Source organism: Octopus sinensis, linkage group LG18 (assembly GCF_006345805.1).
Source record: "Octopus sinensis linkage group LG18, ASM634580v1, whole genome shotgun sequence".
In the NCBI taxonomy this organism is placed as follows: Eukaryota; Metazoa; Mollusca; class Cephalopoda; order Octopoda; family Octopodidae; genus Octopus; species Octopus sinensis.
The window spans coordinates 30227906-30244610 of NC_043014.1; the positions used below are offsets into that span (position 1 = coordinate 30227906).

At 35.2% G+C, this 16705-nt stretch overlaps 1 protein-coding gene across 4 annotated transcripts in view; it reads right to left on the reverse strand.

Annotated features, from left to right (window-relative positions):
- Positions 1-16705, reverse strand: part of LOC115221479 (AMP deaminase 2-like) — a 126072-nt gene that overhangs the window by 85268 nt on the left and 24099 nt on the right. The gene's annotated exons all lie outside the window — the stretch shown is intronic.

Below are 16705 nucleotides of genomic sequence, written 5' to 3' on the forward strand. Positions count from 1 at the left end.
TACTCACTGGTTACCATTACTGATTTCCACACTATGCACCTTCACTAAATTATCTCCACCATTCCCAGAGATATCTGCTATAAATGGCTTCCTCTGTTCATTACTAAAGACGCTCACCACAGAAACATATTCAGACCAAAACAACTCTGTCAAGAATGGAGCAGTGTATTACCTGCACAACAACCCCCACTTTATGACTACTGCACTAAATTACATTCCAACTAGTGAGAAAAAAATCCAATCAAAGATAAACATACATTATTTAACCCTTTTGTTACTATATTTCTCTTAATATACACTACTTTTGTTCTAATTGATTTTGAAACTAATGAATAATTTAGTGAAATAATTATATCATTATTAAACTAGTGTTTTGAAATTAAATTAATATAAAAGCTTGATGAAAGGTTTTAATTTAGCTCGTTTTAATTTAGTTTACATCACAAAACCAAACACATTTTTAACCAGGTTGGTTAAGGTGTTGCTATAATTTCAATTACTCAAATGACTATATTTCATACAGTTTTTTTCTATTCTTTTAGCTAATAAACATTTTCTTCAGGTTGGTTTTTCTTTCTGACTTCAATGGCAGTCTGTCAACCTGCTAGCAGCGAAATTCCCTAAAATCTTGCTCTACCTTTTTAGAAATGGGAAGTCACAACCTTTCCTTCCTGTAGTATCTATTTCACAATCCAATAAAAACTGTTATAATTAGTAAAATTAGGTGAACATTTTCAATGCAGGGAACATTAAAAAGGTTAACTAGAAGTAAAATACACAAGGAGAAAAAAAGGACAATAATAGTTAATTGCTGGAATTATTTTCAATTTTTTGCATGTACATAAGACAACTCCATACACATTTTGGTCTTATTCTGACCTCATCAATAAATCATAACCTTTATAACACTAGCAAATTATTGATTGGACAATTGCTAAATAAATGTACAAAATTATATATATGTGTATAGGTTAGTGGATGATGGCATCTTTGAATCTGATATTATTACACAAGCCAAACTAAATTTCATCAAAACAGTCAACAAAAAGACAATTGATTAAGGTTTTTGACAGTGTCATAGAACTCCAATTTTACATTACCCTCAACGCCCTTCATGCACTGGCGATTGTTAGGGGTTGTATCTGATGCTGAAAGTTTATTTGATTATTTTTAATATTAATTATTCAATTTACATTGAAAACAAAAAATATTATTGGTGTTGTTATACAAGTAACGATAACAATGCCTAGTAAGATGTTAAAAACAATGATGGTTATAATAAGAATTTAGCACACACACACACACACACACACACACATATTTATATACTATTGATGGTCATAAACAAGTATAACTGGAATATTTTTGAGGATGATGATAATGATAATGAAACTTTCTTAATTATCTTACTTGTGCACACACCATATATTTATGTGATTAACAGAAATGAGTATTTGAATGATGGCAATAAATCAGGTAGTAGAAGGATTTGTTTATATGCATGCCTCTTCAATGCTTGGTATCGCAGTGAAAAAAGAGAGGTTATTCTGAATCACATAGTTTTCATTCCTGAAAATCTTAACACTTTTTTTTTTTGTTATAGTTACAAGATACTCGTCAAAGAGTGAGAGAGGGAAAAAAGTCAACTTACTTGCCCACATTACATTACTGATAGGAGACTCACTTATGTGATATAAGTAGAAAAATTTCAGTTATCCCATGCAATTAGTAGAATTAAAAAGAAATTCATCTAAGGGGTGATAAGAAACTAGAAAAAAAATCAAGGGAGGTAATTCCAGTAAACCTACTAATTCTACAATTTGGGTGTAATAAAGACAACACAGATGAGTGTGGATGTCATTTTTTAATATTTTATATTCCCAATGGAATGAAAGACAAAAGCAGCCTTCGTGAGAATGAAACTAGTCTTCAAAACAATAAATAGCTATTGTGAAGTAACCAAATACTATCGTCTACACCATTCCACAATAATATCTACAAGAGCCAAGAAAGGCACCTTAGATTGTCATTGAAACTGTTAGAACATAGCAACCAAATATCCTTCAAATTACACCCTATCATTAAAAAAGAAAAAATAGGACACATCAGATCATTTAGTCCTAGGTATATACTACATCTGAGAAGAAAAATGGACAGTCATGAATGGGAAGTCTTTCAACATTGATAGATCCCCTCAATTAGAGGTGATCTGGGGGTTAAATAAAGTCAAAGTTAAGTGATTTACTTGTACTTAATGCAGTATAAATAATAAAGCATCGACTATTGACCAAATTTCACACTTTATCCATTCAGTCACTCCACCTCTAAGCACTAATTATAGCCACTCACAAACAAACCATTAGAATCTGATAAAGGCAACAATCAACAGAGAGCAAATGTAGAATCTGCAGGAAAGGAGATGAAAATATCAACCACCTCTTAAGTGAATGCAGTAATCTAGCACAAAAGAGTATAAGCACAGGCCTGAGAGTGTAGGTAAAATAGTGCATTGGGATGTGTGCAGCTTTGAAATGACAGGAAAGTGATGTGAACATGAACTAGACACTGTGATAAAGAATAAGAAACCTGATATGATAATAGAGGACAAAATGAATAAACAGCATAAGAGCATAGACTTTGTAATATCATATGGCAACAGAGTGGATGCCAAAGAAATTGAGAAAAATTGGGAAATATCAGAACACAGCCAGAGAAATTAAAAGAATTTGGAAGACTAAAACAACAATTATTCCTGTGGTAATTGGTGCACTTAGCATAACACCCAAACTGCTACCTAAAAGATAGAAAGATACTGAAACCGAGACTTGTATTATTGACCTGCAGAAAAGTGCAATCCTGTATTCTGCAGAATCCTAAGAAAGATACTTGAAACTTAAAGAGACTTGTTGTCACCAAACCTCAAAATAAAATATCTGCTAATTAAATTAGCAGGTAATAGTTTTGGAATAACAATAATAATAATAATAATAATAATAATAATAGTTTTTTCTGCTATAGGCACAACGCCTGAAATTGCGGGGAAGGGCACTAGTCAATGTAATCGACTCCAATATGTAACTGGTACTTATTTCATCAACCAGGAATGGTTGAAAGGCAAATCCAACTTCGGCAGAATTTGAACTCAAAGTAAAGACAGATAAAATGCTGCTAAGCATTTTGGCTGGCATGCTAACAATTCAACCAGTTTGCCGCCTTAATGATGATGATGATGATGATGATGATGATGATGATGATGATCATGATCATGATGATCATGATAATAGTAATAATAATAATAATAATAATAATAATAATCATTCCATCCTTTGGAATTTCAGTGTTCAGACTGATTGGGAAATACAGGCGAACCGAGTAGATCTCATTGTGAAAAATCATATTGTAAAGACTTGTCTTCGGATTGACATTGCATTCCCACCTGACTAAAACATGTCTCCGAAAACGTTTGAAGAACTGACCAAATATAAAGACTAGGAGATTGGAATCAGAAGAATGTGGAATCTCAAAACAACAACATTACTTATTATTATTGGGGCACTTAGAATGATATCAAAAGGAATAAACAAATATGTAGACCAAATTCCTAGCAGCTCCAAAATAAGTGAAATTCAAAAGACTGTATTTATGAACACCTCACATGTTCTATGTAAATTCCACTTCATGTAAATGCAGTCTTGCTTTGTTCCAGTCAAAACGAACAGTTGGAGGTAAGTCGAACATTTAAAGAACAAAGACAAATAAAATATTTAAATGAAAGACAGATGATTGAAATGGAAATAAAGTGTTATTGTTAAATGAGGAAAAAATCATAATGGCATAATACATTGAAAGAACAACAAAAACACCAGCAACAACATATCGATAACCAATCAGTTAACATTTAATTCATTTCATAGTGAAATGGAACATATTTAGTGATTAAATTTTAGAAGTGTGAGTTGTATGCAATAAAGACAGGGAGACAACTTCTGTCAGACCAGAGTTGTAAGGTAGGGAAGTCTATGAAAGTTGTATGACTATGCTATATGTGAATGTATTGGAGTTAAAATACTATAAGTAGAGTTGTTACTGGATTGTAGATGTAAATAAATGAAAGAATAAACTCAACAATAGATGGATGGAGAAGGACCATTCAACTAAAGAAGATTATTATATCATTTTATTCCCTTACAAGGTGTAAGGGAATAAATTTATGCGTAGTTATATGCATGTGTGTGTGTATGTGTGTATACTCTTTTACTCTTTTACTTGTTTCAGTCACTTGACTGCGGCCATGCTGGAGCACCACCTTTAATCGAGCAACTCGACCCCAGGACTTATTCTTTTGTAAGCCCAGTACTTATTCTATCGGTCTCTTTTGCCATACCGCTAAGTAACGGGGACATAAGCACACCAGCATCGGTTGTCAAGCAATGCTAGGGGGACAAACACAGACACACAAACACACACACACATATATGTATATATACTAGCAGTATCGCCCGGCGTTGCTCGGGTTTGTAAGGGAAATAATTATATAAGCATTTTTAGAGATGTAAAGTATAATAGCCATCTCAATATGGCTAACCACAAAGGGGGAGGGGTGTTACTGTAGCTTTTTACGTTCTGAGATTTAATAATAAATTTTAGAGAGTTACTTCCCTTATATATGTCAAAAATGGATTAAAAATGGGAAAAATTGATGGTAAATTTTTTTTTAACTCGAGACTCATCGTAGACGCGCGCTAATACCCAGACGGTCTCGATATGAATCACGACTATAAGATACCCGGTTTTGGTTAAACTGCACCGCAAAATGTGGGAGTAGTTAGGAATCTAAATCGTAGGAGACAGACACACAACCTCACTTTTATATATAAAGATTTCCTCTATTTACATAATATTGAGGTCTCTTTCTTTCTTTTGTTATCTTACTGTTTTTACCAATATACATATATATATATATATAAATATATATATAATTACAGAGTTGTACTTGCATAGCAAGTGACTTTATCTGAGATCGTGTGCTGGAACGAAAACAGTTGCAGCGTTGAAGGTGTTTATAAGCCATTTAAGAAACACACAAAAACCGTTAGATTCACTTCAACATTTAAATTTAATTTGTCAAAATATTTTCGTCGCTTTGAGACCGCGACCTGTTAGCACGATATTTTTGTCAGTGAACAGGTTGCGGTCTGAAAGTGACGAAAATATTTTGGCAAATTAAATTTAAATGTTGAAGTGAATGTAACGGTTTTTGTGTGTTTCTTAAATGGCTTACAAACACCTCCCACGCTGCAATATATATATACACACATATATATATATGTATGTATGTATGTATGTGTGTATATGTGTATGCATGTATGTTTGTGTGTGCGTGTCTGTGCTTGTGATTGTCCTCCACCACTGCTTGACAACGAATGTTGGTTTGTTTACATCCCTGTCACCTAGTGGTTTGACAAAGGAAACAGATAGAATAAGTACAATGCTTACGAAAATAAAACTGGAGTTGATTCATTAAACTACAATTCTTCAAGGCATTGCCCCAGCATGGCCACAGACCAATGGCTGGAAAAAGCAGAAGAATAAAAGAATACATTCTCTGCTTTGGTCTTATGTTCAAGGCATGAGAAAGCTTGAGTTTACATGAGAAGGCCTAACAGACCTGGTAGAAACAGCAGCCAAATCTCCCTCAAATCACACCTTACTGTCTTATGTATGTAATATATATGAGCCAATGAGGGGGACCTCTACATGGTAGCAACCTGGTAGAAATAGCAGCCAAATTTCCCCCAAATCACACCTTACTGTCTTATCTATGTATATATGTATGTATGAGCCTATGAGGGAACCCCTACATGCAGCTAGACATGGTAGAAATAGCAGCCAAATCTCCCTCAAATCACACTTACTGTCTTATCTTTCTGCTACTTGGATATAGGTGTTATATTCGTCGTAAAAAACTTTCCTGTCACACACTCACGCACACGCACACACACACACACACGCACCCTCACACACACACACACGCGCACACACACACACACACTCACACACATGCACGTTAGCTTACAATTTTATTTATATATTTGCGTGTCTATGTGTGGAAAGAGGAAGTGGGAGGCAGAGTGAAAGAATCACTCACTACAGTAAGTGAATTACTTTCATTTTATTCGTTGCCCACTGTGTGTGTGCGTTTGCGTGTGGTGTAAACCAGACTAAGAAAACATTTGACACACACACCAGAATGTGAGTTTTCTGTAAATTTTGCTTAATTGGAGTTTAATTTTTAAAAACTGGACCTGGCATGACGCGATGTATTGTACTCTTAAAAATGCTAGGTAAATTGTAATTGAAGAAATCCTATATTGTAGATTTCTATAACTCCCAAAGGGAGGCAGATAAAATCTGCCTTTTATAATAAGAGACTAGCAGTATCGCCCGGCGTTGCTCGGGTTTGTAAGGAAATAACTATATAAGCATTTTTAGAGAGTTATAGCCAAAAATAGGAAAAAAATGCATTAAAAATTGAAAAAAAATTAAGGTAATTTTTTTTTAAATCGTTGACACATCGTAGATATTTTTAGAGAGTTACTTCCCTTATATAATAACGAAAAATATGCATTAAAATGGAAAAATATGATGGTAAATTTTTTTTAAAATCGTAGACTCATCGTAGACGCGCGCTAATACCCAGAAGGGCTCGATATGAATCACGACTATAAGATACCCGCTTTTGGTTAAACTGCACCGCAAAATGTGGGAGTAGTTACGAATCTAAATCGTAGGAGACAGACACACAACTTCACTCTTATATATAAAGATATAAACCACGTAGTTATATACACATACTTTGTTATATACACATTCTTAAAAGAAATGTTATTTTGAACACAACATTTACAAAGAATAAAATATTTTTTGGTTTTTCTTAACCTTTCGTTACTATATTTCTGACCAAAATACACCCCTTATGTGTTTCAATTAATTTCTAACGTAATCATAAATTTAGTCTGGTTTCATTAAACAACTATAACTTTTTTATTTATGAATACATTAATCTGATTTTTGAAGATAATTTAGTGAAATGTTCTCAACCAATTCTATACTATAATTTTTGTCACAAAGTGACTCTAATTGCAGGTAGATACATGTAAATTGAACAATATATAAAATTATTAAAATTTTGTTCAAACATCGCAATAGAAAATGGGTTATTAGCTAATATTCAATTGGGTATACAACAAAATTTTACGATAGAATTTGTTATTCTGGGTAACTTTCTAATACCCATAATAATATTTATGGCAAAATAGGCCTTAATTTCATTTAAGGTTGTGGGAAATAACAAACTATCGTTTCTTTCGCTTTGTTTAGGTTGAGATCAAATACCACATGCTTTTTTTTTCAGTCATAGAGTTAGATTTATGAAGGTCTTCAGTAGAAAATCCTTCGAATTCTGACTCGCTGCTTGATATAATGAAATTCGTATCCATTTTTTGTCAGAATTACAAATTTTGAAAACACAATAGGAACAAATTTCGGAAAAAAATCTCCCATAATTCACGGAATTAAAATTACACTTCGATTTTTGTACAAAACTGTAGTTGAACTGTTTACGAAGTATAATACGTGTTTTCACGAATGTTCTAAAGAGATTTACTCTGATATTCTCATTTAAATATGAATAGGTAAATTCGGGCGGCTTGGTCACATTAACCAAAATTTTTTCGGGCGGTTTGGTAACGAAAGGGTTAAACGGATGCATACATTTATTAATAACTATATATAAGTGTCGTCTGTTTATACAAACACTGTTTCATACTGCAATTATATATACATATATCTATATATAATATTATATAATAAAATATATACAGAGTAAAATAAAAACCAATTTACCTTTTCTGTATTGTTATTCGACCGTCCGTGTGTCTTTGCAAATGTGTTGGAATGATAAGTGAGTTGTGTTTTGGCGCCTTTTTTTACTAATAACAAACACACACGTGTTTGTATGTAGTTGTTTGAAACGTTTGTGTTTGCCACTCTCATATATGTATGTGTATGCGTGTGTGTGAGGAATGACACACACACACTCACGCACGCACACATGTACATCAATGCTTTTATGAGCGTCATAGAGAGAAACAAATATCGCCATCGCCATAGCCATCGCCATCGCCATAGCCATCGCCATCGCCATAGCCATCGCTATCGCATTCTATTTTCTACCTGTCAACACACAGTGAATTAGTTTCAGTTTATTCATTGCACACTGTGTGTGTGCGTTTGCGTGTGCTGTAAACCAGACTAAGAAAAGCATTTGACACACACACCAGAATGTGAGTTTTCTGTAAATTTTGCTTAATTGGAGTTTAAATTTTAAAAACTGGACCTGGCATGACGCGATGCATTGTACTCTTAAAAATGCTAGGTAAATTGTAATTGAAGAAATCCTATATTGTAGATTTCTATAACTCCCAAAGGGAGGCAGATAAAATCTGCCTTTTATAATAAGAGATATATATATATATACATATATACGACAGGCTTCTTTCAGTTTCCGTCTACCAAATCCACTCACAAGGCTTTGGTCGGCCTGAGGCTATAGTAGAAGACACCTGCCCAAGGTGCCACACAGTGGGACTGAACCCGGAACCATGTGGTTGGTAAACAAGCTACTTACCACACAGCCACTCTTGTGTATTTGTGTGAGTTGTGTATTAGTATGCATCTACATGTGTTAGAAAAAAGGAATAGTTTTGAGTTTTAAAGTAAAACAACTGCCAAGTATTTTAAAACCAAAGGGAGTCCATGTATATATATAGTTGAAATTTACAGTAAAACAAAAGATGAAGACAGGTGTATGAACAACAAGTAGGTGTATTAGTTTGACGCTTGGGAAAGTGATAAAGTCTTTTATGTTTCAAACCTACAATCTTCATTTGAAAGGAATAAGAGAAAATAAACAGAGAGAATAAAAAAAAATTGTGGATTTAGCAGTCAAGTATATATATGAGTGTGTGTGTGTGTGTGTACACACACAGTGTGGAGTGAATAAATTGTAGTCTAAATTATGCAAATATGAAAATTACACTGACATCTCATTTTAACAGATATATTTACAAAATTTACATAAAAATATCTTGAAATACTAAAGAGTAAATTTATTCAATAAAATCGCCATTGACTTCAATCATGGCCTACAGACGACTTTGGAATCTCCTGCAACTCTTCTGGACAGTCTCCTTGTTTAAGTTGGTGAATACTACCATAATCCTTGCCTTCAGTTCATCTTTGGTGTTACAAGGAGTTTTGGTGGTCCCTCGCTCAACTGTACTCCACACATAATAATCAAGGGGGTTCACCACTAGAAAAAAATCCCATTTTCCGTAGCGGTGTCGTATGAAATTGTCACCCATAATTATAACCCTAGTATCGATCTATTGCATTTCAATCTAAGCATGAAATGCTTAGAAGTATTTCACCTATCACTATATTTTGAGTTCAAATTCCACCAAGGTCAACTTTGCCTTTCATCTTTTCGGAGGTCTATGAAATAAATACCAGTTACACACTTGGGTTGACATAATTGACTATCCTCCTCTCCCAAATTTCAGACCTTGAGCCAATAGTAGAAAAGATTATTGCTGTTGTTGTTATTATTATCTTTTTTTTTCTTCTTCTTCTTTCAAATTTGCTTCCATTTCTTGCCGAGTGTCTTCCCGTCTCCTAGGGCAAAGAAACTCATAGTATACATTGGTATGCCATTAAACTAAACTCACTAGTTCGTTCATTTTTTTTTTTTAATTAAAATACATGGGTAGTAATAGTTCTCACGTCGACAATGCTCTTCTCAATATGTGTGATGTACCAGTTAAGACAATCTTTTGCACTTCTTGCAGGGATGGTAAGCCAGGGATCATTCTCATATAATTTTCAGTTCCCTTCTTGATCATTCCTAGTGCTCCTATGATCACTGTATTGTAACCGCCTTGAGATGCCACATTTTCTCAATTTCAATGAGCAGGTCTTTATATTTTCTGAGCTTGTCAAACTCTTTCGCCGAGATATTATGATCACAGGGGATGCTCATGTCGATCAATAAGCAAACTTTATTGTTTTGGTCTTTCACAACAATATCCGGTTTATTGGCTTTGATGGTTCGGTCTGTATGTACTGGAAAGTCCCACAGAATCGTTACATTTTCTCCTTCAGTTACAGCTTCAGGGTGGTGATTATACCACTTGTCGGCAGTTTTGATATTGTAAGGCCGACTTATTAGCCAGTGTAGATATTGGCCAACTCTGTCATGTCTTAATTTATACTCCACTGGTGCTAAGACTTTACATCCAGAGATTAGGTGGTCCACTGTTTCAGTCATGTCATTGCAGAATCGACATTTTGGGTCTGCTCCATTTCTCATCACATTGGCCTGGTAGTTCCGGGTTAATAGGCTTTGATCTTGAGCAGCCAGGATGAAACCTTCGCTCTCTGCTTTTAACCCTGAGCTCCGTAGCCACTGATGGGTTTGCTTCTGGTCAACATCAGCTTGTTTGCTACGGGCCACATATTTGCCATGCAGAGGTTTCTCCTCCCACCTATCAGCCAATTGCTCATGTGCTTTTTTCGTTGCCACTATTTTCACCTTCTTTGCAACAATAATTGCCGTACTTCCCTCAGGTTGTTCAGTTTGGGTATCCTGCACGAGATCAATAGCAAATTTTTTGCTTTCCTTTATGATAGAATGAAGCTTCTTTCGTCTCTCATGATTTTCCATGAGCTTTAGCATCCAGTCATTCGTTATTTCAAGATATTTGGCCAATCCAATTGTGATTGTTTTGTAAGCTAGTTCAAATTGGATCAGGCCTCGACCTCCTTGGACTCTGGGAAGGTAAAGGCGATCTACGTCTGCCTTTGGGTGGTGCATCCTATTACAACTCAGCAGCTTGCGTATTTTCCTATCTATATTCTTTACTTCACTCATATTCCAGTTCAACAAATTGTAGCTATAAGTAACAACTGGAACTGCTAAGGAATTTATAGCTAACACCTTGTTACGTGCATTTAGTTCAGATTTCAGGACTGCACAAACTCTTCTATAACATTCCTTCTTGATCTTCTCTTTCATGCTTGCATGCTGAATACCAGAGCCTTCATTTATCCCTAAATATTTGTATGTTTGTTCTTGCTCAAGCTCTCTTATGACTGTGTCAACATCTAACACGACTGAATTTGTGGTCTTCACTTTCCCTTTCTGGAAAGTGGCCTTGGCACACTTCTCAAGTCCAAACTCCATCCCGATGTCATCACTGAATGCTTTCACAGTGCACAATAGGCCTTCAAGTTCATTATCGTCTTTACCATAGAGTTTTAAGTCATCCATATAAAATAGATGGCTTATTTTTTTATTGGCAATTTTTTTATTATTATTATTATTATTATTATTAGCAGAATCATTAGCAGAATCATTAGCATGCCAGGCAAAATGCACATCAGCATTTTGTCTGTCTGCACATTCTGGGCTCAAATTCTACCGAGGTTGACTTTGCCTTTCATCCTTTCAAGGGTTGATAAATTAAGTACCAGCTAAACACTGGGGTCAATGTAATCAACTAGGACCCTCCCTCAAAATTCCTGGTCTTGTGCCAAATTATGAAGCCTTTATTATTATTATCATCATCGTCATTATTATTATTATTATTATTATTATTATTATTATTAAGGTGAAGAACTGAAAGAATTACTAGCACACTGAACAAAACAATTTGTAGCATTTCTTCCAGCTTTATGTTCTGAGTTCAACTTTTTTTTTAATCCTTTCTGGATTTAATACAAAATATTATTAATCACTGTTATGAGTGCTTTTAGCACTCTTTTTTCCAACAGGCAACACTAAATATATATAACACTAAATATAATATATATATATAAACATACAATAAGATATAATGCTAGAAATAAGAGCTAAAAAATATAACTCGAATAGCCACACAAAATCACCAACCTCATGAGATATTCAAGGGACTGTGAGCAGCAAGTCACAACATCTTTCTCCATATATCTATATATATAAAACTAAAGTTGTGTGGTGTCTGTCTCCTACAATTTAGATTCCTAACTACTCCCACATTTTGTGGTGCAGTTTAACTAAAAGCAGGTATCTTATAGTCGTGATTCAAATCGATCCCTTCTGGATATTAGCGTGCGTCTACGATGAGTCTACGATTTAAAAAAAAATTTACCATCATTTTTTCCATTTGTAATGCATTTTTTGCTATTATATAAGGGAAGTAACTCTCTAAAAATGCTTATATAGTTATTTCCCTTACAAACCCGAGCAACGCCGGGCGATACTGCTAGTACATAATACATACATTCATATATATATATATATCTTGGAGTAAGAATTTCTATCATTCCTTCTTATTGATATATTTTCAACTTTGACATAAGAATGACACTTATTTTCAGAGAGACTCAATCATAACAAAACATTTATAACAACGTCAAAACTCATTATCCTCAACCTATCAACTACGTACTTTGATGTCACAGTTATTTGACAATTTTTTAAAATTGTTTGATCTGAGTAAGTGCCAGAACTTGTCACTTTTACAGTTTCTCCAAGGCTAATGACATTGAGATGGTTTTTGATCCCCCATTTGAACAACTGCCAGATGAAAGCTGGAGGAAAACACTAGAATAGAAGTAATTCCAGAGAACACTAATGTTTTGAATAAGGAAGGGTTTTCTATTATTCTTTTGTGAATTTAAGTTTGTTTCCTTTTGGTATATTAGTTTAAGATAACTTCAATTCTAATATAAACTATTAGAATACTGACAATATTTCATTGCTTGTCAAACACTCTGAAACACTTCACTTAAGACAATGATAGATAATTAACCAATGTGGATCTTTGTGACAAAAAAGAATTGCACTAGAGACAGTTCCCTTTCCATTACAAATTCAGTCTTTCATGTGAGAAGCTCTTTGTGGACTACTTACCTGATAAAGAGGAAATCTAGACATAAGCCCATTAACTGGGTGAATGTGTAGAAGAATGTAGATGGCTATCACAAGCATCAAAGAAGAGAGTTATCAAGCGAATCAATATACAGGAAGTCAGTATCCAAATTTTCCTTGTATACTTGGAAACACTCAAAGATTTTCAGTGCAACAGACACACACACGTCTGTTCCATTCACATCAGAGTTAGCTGAGATTTTATTTACATATTTTGCATTATATAATTGAAACTTTATTTTACATTCTATAACTGGAGCTTGTTTATATATATATTTACAATAGATTATTTTATTTTATTTATTAGGGAATAAAAATTCTGACATCACAGGGATTCAAATAAAATGAATTATTCTCAATGAGGAAATATATGATATTTAGAGATAGCAGTTCCCATTATCACACCATATAAAAAAATTTTATTTTAATACTTACTACTCATTTCTAAATCTCTGCTACATGTGTTTCTTGAGGTTCTTTTACAGTTCCTTAAGCACGCAGTGTTTTACAGGAACATTTCTTAAAACGCATCCCCAATCGGCAGGCCTCTAAATAACTTTATAAATTTGCCAAACCTTACTCTGCAAGCCATAATTTAAATTATGCCTTACACAGTAAGGTTCAGCGAATTTATTTGCACATACGCATACTATCTGTTAAAATTAAAATATAGTATTTGGTATTGAATTATAATAAAGTTATTTAGAGGCCTGACGATTGGGGTTGTGTTTTAAGAAATGTTCCTGTAAAACACTGCGTGCTTAAGGAACCATAAAAGAACCTCAAGAAACATGTGTAGCAGAGATTTAGAAATGAGTAGTAAGTACTAAAATAAAATTCTTTTATATGGTGTGATGATGGGGACTGCTATCTCTAAATAACATATATTTACAATATATAACTGGAGTAGATCATAGATATGAAGGAGTAGAAAGTTGTGGGTCCATCAGGGACTGTTGCAAGTTTCTCAAAATATCTGGTGAAATAGGATACATGAGTTTTACCCTTATATTTAATCAAGTAAAACAGGTATCATACCCAATGACTGGCATAGTAAACATTGAGCGTGATAGAATATCAACATAAACTGCCACAAAAGCAAAGGCGATGCCTTAGAGAAAGAAAATTATAGAGTAATCAAGAACATGTCAAGCCATTCTTGATTTCACATTGTTCTGCAAAATACATATATAACAACTGCAAAGCAGTATTCCATCACAAACTTCACTACATGTCACTGGAACAATAAGCAAATAGAATGTTATTCACCAAGTAAAGTTATAGCAGCAGCACTGTTCAAGAATTAAATACTGATAGAGCACAGTGTTTACTGATGAGTGACTGGTGCTTGAAACAAAGCTGAAACATTCATAAACAGGCTTCTCACTCACACACACACACACATGCGTGCATGCATTATTATGGATATATGCTCTCCTTTGTCCAGTCCATTACAGCATGGAGGACAGACATTAAAAAATGATGATATGTATATATTATCATCATCAGCAGCAAAACTGAGTTCTAGAAGTGCTGTATATCCCAGCCACACACAAGAACACTTCTCATACTCTCTTCTCTTCCTCACATTTCCTCTTCATGCAATATGCTTACCTCCCACTCCCCAATCCTATCCTCTTGGTCCTGTGCCACTGTATCATTGCTCCCCACTATCCCCCTCCCAACCTGTGTGTTCTACCCACATGCCCTGTCTCAAGCTGGCAGACACGTTAGCGCGCTGGGCGAAATGCTTAGCGGTATTTCGTCTGTCGTTATGTTCTGAGTTCAAATTCCGCCGAGGTCGACTTTGCCTTTCATCCTTTCAGGGTCGATAAATAAAGTACCAGTTTCGCACTGGGGTCGATGTAATCGACTTAATCCCTTTGTCTGTCCTTGTTTGTCCCCTCTATGTTTAGCTCTTTATGGGCAATAAAAAAATATATATCATTGCTGTCTGCTAGCTCCTTCCCGACCTGTGTATTCTACCCACATGCCCTGTCCCACTATATCATTGCTATCGGCTAGCCCCAACCTGTGTGTTCCACCCTCATGTAACAAGAAAACCTTTCACACACCCAACCTCAATACACCAATCTACTCCTCCACGTCTCTTCCTCCTTCATACACTATGCCCAGCTCTCACTCCCCAATCCTGTCCTCATGACTTTGTTCCTCTGAATCATTGCGGCAGCCTCCTTGACTATATATATTCAGGTTTTCACCACTCACTCCCCCCACCCTCTGCACTCTTTAATTGTGCTTCTTTTGCAATATCCTGTCACTTATATTATTACCTTCGAACTCCAAGGGTATGCCCTAGCACTTGCCACCATCCATATCTCTCTCTTCCTTTACTCAACCATCCCATTTATATTCAGATCCCTGTCCCTTGTAAGCACTTTGCCACCATCTCTATCCTGCTGACTCCCACTTTCTCTCCCCATCTCTTGCACTTCCCTCAGATTGGGTAACCATGTCACTAGCATAGCTAGAGTGTGTGCTGCCCAGGGTGGCCCTTCCGTTTGCACCCATGGACCCCACAAAATATACATTTGCCAACAACAGACCCAAAAGTGGTGCCCCTTTAAAAGTGCTGCCTGGGGCGGACTGCCCCTTCTGCACCCACATCCACTTCCACTAGTGAAACCTGTATTTTCTTTGTGGCAATGCACCTATTTCTGTCTTCATTCTCTCTCTCTCTCTCTCTCTCTCTCTCTCTCTCTCTCTCTCTCTCTCTCTCTCTCCAGCCAGGTAATCTTGTACTTCCTCTACAACATGACACCTGTTTCTGTCTCTCTCTCTCACTATAACTTATCATCAACCAATACAAGATCACCTCCTCCAATGCCACTTCCTCTCTCAAAAGAGATTTTTTTTTTGTCTTGCAAATACTTAGTGACCCTGTTAGTGCAGGTGCTACTTAAAAGCACCCAGTCTACACTGTAAAGTGGTTGACATTTGGAAGGGCATCCAGCTGTAAAAACCTTGCCAAAACTGACATCGCCTGTGTTTGTGCCTTGTAAAAAGCACTAAGTCCACTCAGCTGAGTGGTTGGTGATAGGAAGGGCATCCAGCTGTAAAACTCCTACCAAAACAGTTACAGAAGTCTAGAATGCCCATTATAGGAGTAATGGGCATTCAAAAAAGTATGTATGTATAGAAATGTACAAATGAAGTCTTTAATGTTTAAGATTCAAATTAAAGAAGTACAATAATAAATTTTAGCAGTTCAAAACTGTGAGTAGTGAAATGCAGAATTAGGTCGTCTGATTGTGAGAATCAAATATTGATCACTTCGCTAAAATCTGCAGGTGGTATGGGTTATTTCCCTTGGGTTGTTTAAATAAAATATTAGTAATATGTAGTAGATAGAAGGATCCATTGGAAGGGCACTAGTATCGATTTTCAACAATCTAAGTATGTCTCGAGGTTTCCAGACATGAGTTCTACTCATGTGTCAAATAAAGTAAAAAAAGTGATACTGTCTGCAAAAATTAGAAATTGGACACAAAAAAATCAATATTCAAAACATAAACAATGAAAGGAGTTATTTCCCTTGAGTGTTTAAAAAATATTGTTCAGGTGCTATGGGTTATTTCCCTTCAGCATTTTGAAAAAATAGTTATATGAGGCAGATATAAAGGTCCCTTCCAGGGGCTGTATTATTGATTTTTT